This window comes from Urocitellus parryii, unplaced genomic scaffold (assembly GCF_045843805.1).
Source record: "Urocitellus parryii isolate mUroPar1 unplaced genomic scaffold, mUroPar1.hap1 Scaffold_109, whole genome shotgun sequence".
In the NCBI taxonomy this organism is placed as follows: domain Eukaryota; kingdom Metazoa; phylum Chordata; class Mammalia; order Rodentia; family Sciuridae; genus Urocitellus; species Urocitellus parryii.
This window is the reverse complement of record NW_027551845.1, coordinates 371,775-380,986: the sequence shown is the minus strand read 5'-3', so window position 1 is coordinate 380,986 and position 9,212 is coordinate 371,775.

The following is a 9,212-nucleotide window of genomic DNA, read 5'->3' as shown; positions in this document are numbered from 1 at the left end:
AAGTTCCCACAGTCCTTTCTGTGCCTCGAATAAGGCAAACTGTTTCCTACTTGGAAACTTTGTTGTTGCTCCAGCCTGTTCTCTAATACCTGGGAAGCCCTTATGCTAGAGCCACTTGTGGATGATTCCTCTCATCTCAGGTCTTGGCTCAAATGTCTTCTTACAGTTTAGTTTTGAAAGGCACCCTGTCTACCTTAGCTACTCTACCAAGTTCTCTCTGCTTTTACACAGCATCCTGTTTGTATCCTTCATACCACTAATCACATCTTACATTATCTTGTTTATTTGTTGGCATATTTATTGTCTACTTTTCCTTAGTAAGGTCTAAGGTCCAAATATGAGTTCTTGATTACTGTGTATCTTTAGCACCTAAAACAGTGATTGGAACATTGTGAGTACTCGGTATGCATTTATTGAGAAGAAGAAAGAGATAAAGGATGAGGAAGAGCTAAAGGGAGAGAGAATAAGAGTGAGTAATGAGAATCTAGGTACAAGTTTCCAACTTCTTTCTCACTGGATGATTGACTCCTATTGGAATAAGTTATGTAATTACAACCTGTTCTTTTTGAATTTCCTTATTTAGGAATCCAATATGCCATACTCCTTTTAACTCAAATCTGCAAGACTCCAAAATTAAAGTCTGAGTAATTAGAGTAAAAACCATGGGTTGCACAATTAATAATGCTAAATATTCACCTTGAAATAATTGCAGGTAGTCACTAGAACCCATAAATTGGGGAATGAAACAATAAATTTCATAAAATACTTTTCCAGATACAGATAGAATTGTAGATCAACCAGGACACAAGAGGTGATAGCATTATGTTGTTTGATGACTTCCCTGAGGAGAAAGTCTGCTGTGTGTGTGTGTGTATGTATGTGTGTGTACACAAGTGTAAATATATATATATATATATATATATATATATATATATATGCACACACATATATGCATGTATATATGTGTGTACACATATACAATAAATTTCATCATAAAAGGAATATTAGAATTATAACCTTGCTGCTACAAACCTTACCAGTGTGATAAGTATTGAGGGAAATCTACTTAGGATAAAGAATAAGATGTGATTATCTATTTCTCTTTAATTAGTCATCTTCAGTATCAATCTTTTAATTAAAATACTTCAGGAGAAGAGGTATTCTCTTTCACTGGTACCCCATATCACCTAGGAACTTGTACATTGGAGAACTATTTTATGGTTCATTTTCTATGAGGGCTCTGAGACTTTCCTTGGAGATCTTACAGTACCTGCAGTCCACAATGGACATTTTTATTTTGCTATGACACTCAGTAGTCAATTGCAGAGTCTTGAAATGATAGTGAAGCTCGGAATTTAAAATACATATATTAATGTGTGGTTAATACACTATAAAATATGATTAAAAGTATCAGTTTAAGATATAACATATAAGACTAACTAATATATAAGTCTTACATAACATGTAAGATTAAGATATAAGACTAATGTTGGTCTATGTCTTTATTCTAGTCCTAAAGAATATTCTCACATATAATAAAGAATTTCCATTTGATGTTCGGCCTGTCCCATTAAGGTAAATAAATAAGCATCCATATTTTGTCTTCTGATTTTATTATCTATTTTATGCCTGTTTTTCAAATATTTCTGGATTTTTTCCCTATCAAATTTGGTATTGGTGATATGGCTGATACCATTGGTAGCAATGAGATGATTGACATTGACATTGATATCAACATTAACCTAATAATCAGCATCTTATCTGGGAAGTTAGTGGCTCTGAGGGTTAGCTGGTATATTAAGTGGAGTAGCTCACTATTTTTTCTATCCTTTTTTATATAGGAGAATTTCAGCCCCTGGTGAGGAAGAGCATTTGGAATTTGAAGAAGATGAAGAAGAAGGTGGCGCTGGAGCAGGGTCTCCTGATTCTTTTCCTGCTAGAGTGCCTGGTGGGTACAAAAAATGTACATTATATAATTAAAGGTCAGGTGTTTGGAACTTACTTTTGTACTTGTTAGTGGCAGGTAAAACATCTCCAGTTTTGCCAATCTTAAGCAAATTATCATGGCCATTCTGTTAGCGGTAGCTATTGGTTTATTGTGAAAGTATCTTACTATTTGTGTCAGGGATCCTCAAAACATCCCGTGTTTAGTGATTGGCTAGGAAGAACCACAGGACTCAGCATATAGCTGTACTCACAGTTGTATTCTGAGTCATTACAACAAGAAAACACAAGAACAAAATCAGCAAAGGGTAAAGGCACACAGGCAAATTCCAGAGGAAACCAAACTTCTAAGAGTCCTCTCCCAGCAGAGTCAAATATGTACTTGATTCTCTCAACATTCTTTCACACCTGTGAAATGAAAAATATTGTCTATTGGGGAAACACTGTAGAGATTCAGTGCACAAGACACTTATTGGGGTTAGCATGAACCAAAACTACAGACTCCAGGAAGAAAGCAAGTGTTCAGCAGAAACCATATTGTTTGCATGGATGGTTTAGGCACAGTGATCTTCTTAACAGGGCATGATAGGAATCCTGCTGAAATCCAGGTTCCCAGATGCTAGCCATGGGCCAACATTGTAAGTAGGCTTTCTAGAGTAACTGTTTGCTATGTTAATTTTTTTCTTTATATATCTAGCTGTTCTTTAAATAATCATATATGATTGTGAAACCTGGACCTGGAGGAAAGGATACTAAACAGTTGCCCTTAACGGGGAAATAAAGAATACATAGCAAGTCCTTTTTATTTGTGGAAGATCTTGACAAGGTTGTAAAATACCCTGGTCAAGCACCCTGAGTAAATTTTTTGCCTCTTCCACTTCTATACTTTCTTCTGTTCTTATACAGTGCACAGTTTTTACTTCTGATGAACTAGTTCATTTTTTGGAAGTGTGGATATAACACTGTACTATTGTGATGCATTTTTTATGCTTTATGGTATAATTAGATATAATATACATATCATCCAGAAAACTTCATAATTAAAGTCATATTCCAGTAATTTAAATACTCTTTGGTAGAAGACGTTTGAAATATAAACAGTATAGGCTTAGACAAACAAGATACCTGCACTTTTGAGTCTATCATCTGCCAATCAGTAGTTAAGTGACTGTATGTAATTCTTTATAAAAGGAGATGTTGACAATGCCTAATTCATAGGGTTACAATGAAAATTAAGGCACCACATACAAAGCATTTGGCATGATACTTTTCATTTGCTGGAGTAGTGGTGGCTACTGTATTTTCATTATCACTTCTAAATGGTGCTAACAGTCCTACACCATAGGATTACTGGAAAAATTACAATCACTATAATATGTTATTGTTAGTGTTTCTTTGATACAAGGTAATTATTTTCAATCTGCTTGTCCTTATGAAGAAAGAGCTATATTTTACTTGTCATATTTGTAGGAAATTTCAAGATTGCTGAGATGATGAGGTAAATAAATTTGCTAAAATTTTTCTGTATTTTTTATTTCCTTTTCAAACCACATGCTGTACTTGAAATAGATTCCAGTTCTATAAATTTCTGGTTTGATTATTTGTTCACTAGCTATACTTCTGTAGCAAACAAGATCCTTGAAGCAGATGATGTAAGTCATGAAATGGACAGATTAAGGTCTTTATGGGTTTCAGGTTGCTGAGTTGAAAAGAAACTCTGTAAATTAAGTCTATTTGCTATGAAAGATTAATCCCAAAGTAATTAGATTTTTGTATTCTGATATAGCATTTTGGTATTTTATTTCAGAGATACAGAAAGCTCACTAAACCCTTCTATTCCCTGAATTATTTTCCTCAAAGTAAGAAAGAGTACATATAGTTCAATTGGCAATATTTGATTTGTAATCATATTTTCCAGGGCCTATGTCATTATAAAATTGAAAATGTCATTGAAGGACAATTTAACCTTTAACTTAATTGTAGAATGGGAAAAAATTGTTATACTGTGGACATCCAAGATTTCAGTCGTGATAAGGCTGTTGTGTCTATATTATCATGGAAGGGTGCTTCTAAGAATTATAACATTTTTATTACCTTTATTTTATGTAATTTATATAATTGTAAGTTTGTTGTACTTTTCTTTTTGGTACTGAGGATTTAACACAGGGGTACTTTACCAGTGAGCCACATCCTCAGCCCTTTTTACTTTTTATTTTGAGACAGGATTTCACTTAGTTGCTTAGGGCCTCACTGAGTTGCTGAGATTAGTCTTAAACTTGGGATCCTCCTGCCTCATCCTCCCAAGTCACCTGGATTCCAGGCTTGTGCCATAGCATCTAGCTTATTATGATCTTTTGAAAAAAAATATTTATTAAGGTGTCCCTTGCATATATAAAAGGCATCTTTTTTAGTGTGCAGCTTTATGAGTTTTGACAAACACACATGCTAAACACTACTACTGTTAAGCTAATGAGATGAAGTATAATACATGACTATGGTATGACCAAGAGTAGTTTATTCCCATTTAAAATTAAAAATGGATTTTTATCCAACCTTTCTTGAAAAGAATAAAAAATTGTTAAACCTTTCTTTGACATTAATATCATTTTCAAAGCCTTCAATTCTCATAAGACAAACAGTAACTTTTGTGTACTGCTTTAAACACTAACTGGCTTAAGTACATATAGTAGTTTAATTTTCTTAAGGTAATCTCAGTAGATTTCATTTAAATAGAGGATATAAATTTATAACCTATTATTTATTACCTGAAAACTTATTTATCATGTTGAATATTAAAGCTTCTAAATGATAAACCAAAGTAATACAAATTAAAAAAAAAATAGCTGGCCAGGATTATATGCTTATAATCCTAGCTACTTAAGAAATTGAGGCAGGAGGATTGCAAGTTTGAGGCCAGTGGGGGCAATTTAGAGAGACATTGTCTCAAAATAGAAAGAACTAGGGATGTAGCTCAGTGGTAGGGTGCTTGCCTCACCTGTGTGAAGCCCTACATTCGTTTCCTAGTACCACATGCAGAAATAGCCATGACATAATTTTAGACAAAATTAAAAAAAAAAACATTTCTGAGTGACCTAAACATAAGCCTAGCAATCTCAACATTATTCTAGATTTGTATTGGTTATTCATCTTTTATATAGTCTTAGATATGTACCAAAAATGTTTTTTTGAAACTCAAAATGAAGAGTGAATCTTACTTCTTTAATATCAAACCTGTACTTGTTTCTTTCCTGCATAAATATTCAATTCTGAGTTGAACTTGAGAGTTAAGCAAATATGGATTTCATTTTCAGCTAAAGTGCAGTTTTTTTCTTACCCATGCATATAGGAAGTTGAAAACTGCAACAAAATATTCATTGCTGTTCCATGAATATTAGGGCATCCTTATTTCACAGAATTTTAGAATATATTTAGGGTTAAGCAGTAAATACCCTCAAAGTGTGCAGTTAGACTCTGGCTCTCCGTGCACTTCCTTTCTCTCAAAGTCTCAAATTCTCAGACTGAGCCGAACAGTCAGAGCCAGAGTCCCTCATCCAGTCATGTACTTATTTTTTTTTTAAAGGAACAGTTTCTTTTTTTTTTAATATTTATTTTTTAGTTTTTGGCGGACACAACATCTTTGTTTGTATGTGGTGCTGAGGATCGAACCCGGGCCACACGCATGCCAGGCGAGCGCGCTACCACTTGAGCCACATCCCCAGCCCCAGTCATGTACTTATATTGAAAGGAAAGGAAAATACCATTCAATGTTATCTGGTAGTTCTCCTAGCTGTTTTTCAATAGTTTTAAGGCTTGCTAATATTCTATTACTCTCAAGCAGTTTTGGAAACATTTTAAGATTTCTTTTTTATAATTTGTTTCTTGTTTGTTTGTAGTACTGGGGATTGAAGTCGGGGGTGCTCTACCACCTAGCTACATCCCCAGCTCTTTGACTTATTTTTTTTTTATTTTGAAACAGAGTTTTGCTAAGTTGCCCAGGCTGGCCTCTTCTGCCTTAACTTGCCAAGTTCCTGGGATTACAGGCATGCACCACTATGTCTGGCTCAGTTTTTTTTTTTTTAATCCATGAATCTTGTCACTTGAAGTCAAAAGGTTTTCTCCAGAGCTTTGCAGATATTGGTTCATAGGAAATGTCTATTGAGTAGGCTCTTCATCAAGGCTCTAAGCAACATCTGGCCTGCTTTTTCTTGAAAGTCCTCTGGCCACTCAAATTTTTAACCCAACACCTGTAGTAACTCTTCCTTGCATGCTAAATGGCAACTGCGTATGAAGCATATACCCACTGATTCATCTTAGGTTTTGTGAGAGTATTTATTATTTTTTTCCAGATATGATGGTGACACTTAAGAATTCAGCCATTATCCAAAACACATATTTCTGAACACAGAAAAATACATATTTCTAGTACCAGTCAATAAAGAAAATAAAAACAAGAATATATTCATATAACTTATATACAAGCAACTTTAATCAGGTATAATTTTTAACAGACCTAGAAATATTATTATTTGAATGCTAATGAACCCTAAGATTTTTATCAAACTTTTAATATAATTTCAAATTGAACAAACTTCTTATGATTTTACTCTTTATCTTGAAAGGTTGGACCAGTTTCTCAACTACTAATCAGTTACCAACCAAAAGAAATTGTGCATGTGTTTTCATATTTTCACACAATTTGTATGTGTGTACAAATTGCAGATGTGCAGTGCAAATTGCAAAATTTTTCTCTTGCTAGATTTTTAAGACCCATTTCATGTTTTGTGCCATCTACAAAATGTTATGACCAAATAATGATTTGACAATACCATTATTTTAAATTATGTTAAAATTATCCCAAAATAATAGAAAATATTATTTTATATATATCCTTTTTATTGGATTTTAAAATTACAAAGAAATGTGCACTTAAAAAATGTGTGTGACAGACTTTGAATTGGTAGTATCAACCATCTGAATTTAATTGCAAGTATGATAAATCTAAAACAAAGAAGACATAAATATATAATCACACACATATGATAATGCTGAGTTTACATTTTAGATATTAGGTTCATCTCTGTCCTAAAAGTATGGACAACAAATTTTGTACTCCTTATTCATGACATTTAATTCACCAAGCACCAAGGCAAAATGAAGACTGACTCACCTCTTATTGAAGTAAATGCCTGTGACAAACATTTGTACGATATCATGTAAAAAGCAAATAAATTCAAATCAGTGTTTTGAAAAAATATAATCTTTGGTAATTTTCCTCTTTTAATGTTCTGACCTAGACAATAATGTACTATTTTGGAACAAAGACTGTCATGCCATTTCCAATTTTGGACTAGAAATTGTCCTTATGGTATGATATGAGATATAAACAATAGCAATTTTAAAAAGCAAAAATAAAAAGTTGAAAGAAAAGAATGACTTCCTCTTCTGCATGTGAGGACAGGGTCTTAAGGATCCCACTGACCTTCATATCCATGTCACTCCAGACTCATTCTCAGGCTGGTGGTCCTTTCATTGTCTGATTCTCCATGATCTCTATGGCTACACAGAGACTATTGAATGTGAGGCCATCCTACTTGATACTCAGACCTTCATTTTTTCTCAGCATCCTCTTGTAACAAAGAAGTTGTGGGCGATGGGCGGGGGGTGGGGGGCTTCAGATGCTCTCCCATTGTTTTTCTGTACCTGTTGCAGGTAGAGTGGTGCTTCATTTCTTGGTCTGTGTCAGTGCTGTGGGGTGCCCAGCAGAGGCAGAGGCCTTACTTGCACAATTCCCTTTCCTCTCCACAGTGGCAGTGGCTGTAACATTCTTGGCTAGGTCAGACGCTTTTACACAGTTTTTAAAACATTCTTGAGCGAACTTGTCTATGTTTAACAAACAGCCATTTGGGGGATCCATAGCTACCTTCATAAATTGTTTTCCATAGATGAAGCACAATGAAATAGAGCAACTTGAGTTTTTACCCAAGTACCACCTGTTAATAAACAGTTTCCATCAACAAGATGGACTTTTTGGTGTCCCCTATTACAGTAGTGTGGTGAAATGGTTCCAAACCTTCTAATTCATTGTCATTACTTTATCAGAGTTGTCTTTAGGTTTAGGCTTAGAATCTTACTCTCGCAGAAAAATCACACTGAATTGAGTAATTCCTTCCAACTCTTTTTGACACCAGTGAGAGCATGCCTGCTCTGGTTGGTGCATAAGAGGTGGTTGGGGCAGATAAGTCAGAAAAAGACGTGCTTTCTGTGTTCAGTACAACTTGGGGCTCACCAGCTACCAATGGCTTCCTTTGTCTTGCAGTAAAAACTGAAAGTGGAATTAACCAAATGAACACAGTCCTGCTGCTCACTGCTATATGAGTGTTAAAGACCTATCATATTGCTATCTGGGCTACTCAGTCTCTGTCCATTCCTGTGAATGTGCATTGCCCAGTGTACAAAGTTCAAATGTTACTCTTTTTTAATCACTCCCTTACTTGGAGTTCTTAGTGACAGCTCAATAACATCCCTGGGATGTTATTGAAAACTTGGTTTGGACAGCAGTAGCCATTTAGAGTTTTCCATATTTAAAAGTATGAGGCATAAATAGTGGCCTCACAAAAATGTCTATATTCTAATCCTGGGAACCTGTGACTGTTATGTTACATGGCAAAAAGAACTTTGCAGAAGCTTGAGATGGGGAGGTTCTGCTGCAGTTCCTTTTAAGGCTTTAGGGACAATTAAAATAAAGATGTTAAAATGGAACATGATGGTTAAAAGCATGGACTCTGTAGCCAAACTGCTGTGTGATTATGGATAATTTGTTTTTCTATGTCTCAATTTTCACCTCTGAAAAATAGAACTAAACTATTGTTGTGAGGATTAGATGAGAGGATTAGGATAGTATGTGGCACATCACAAATACTCACAAGTGTTAGCTATTTCTTATTTACATAGCAATTCCATGTGGAAGAACATTTCTTCTGATCTTTGCTCTAGATCTGAGAGCAGATGATCTAGCTGGAATAGCACAGGTTACACTGGATTGTGTGTAGGGATTTCTTTCTTATCCTTGTTAGTCTTTGAATTTTATGAATGTAGTTGACTTGTTCTCATATTACACTATGTAATTGGATATGTTAATTCTTCACTTAGAAATCTTCCTTTTAATGCATTGGCTCAATTTACAACTATCATGGTTTTATCTTTGATGCAGAAACATGCACCCTTTTTCATCTAACCTGGGAGCTATTGATGGTATGGTATTATTTTAG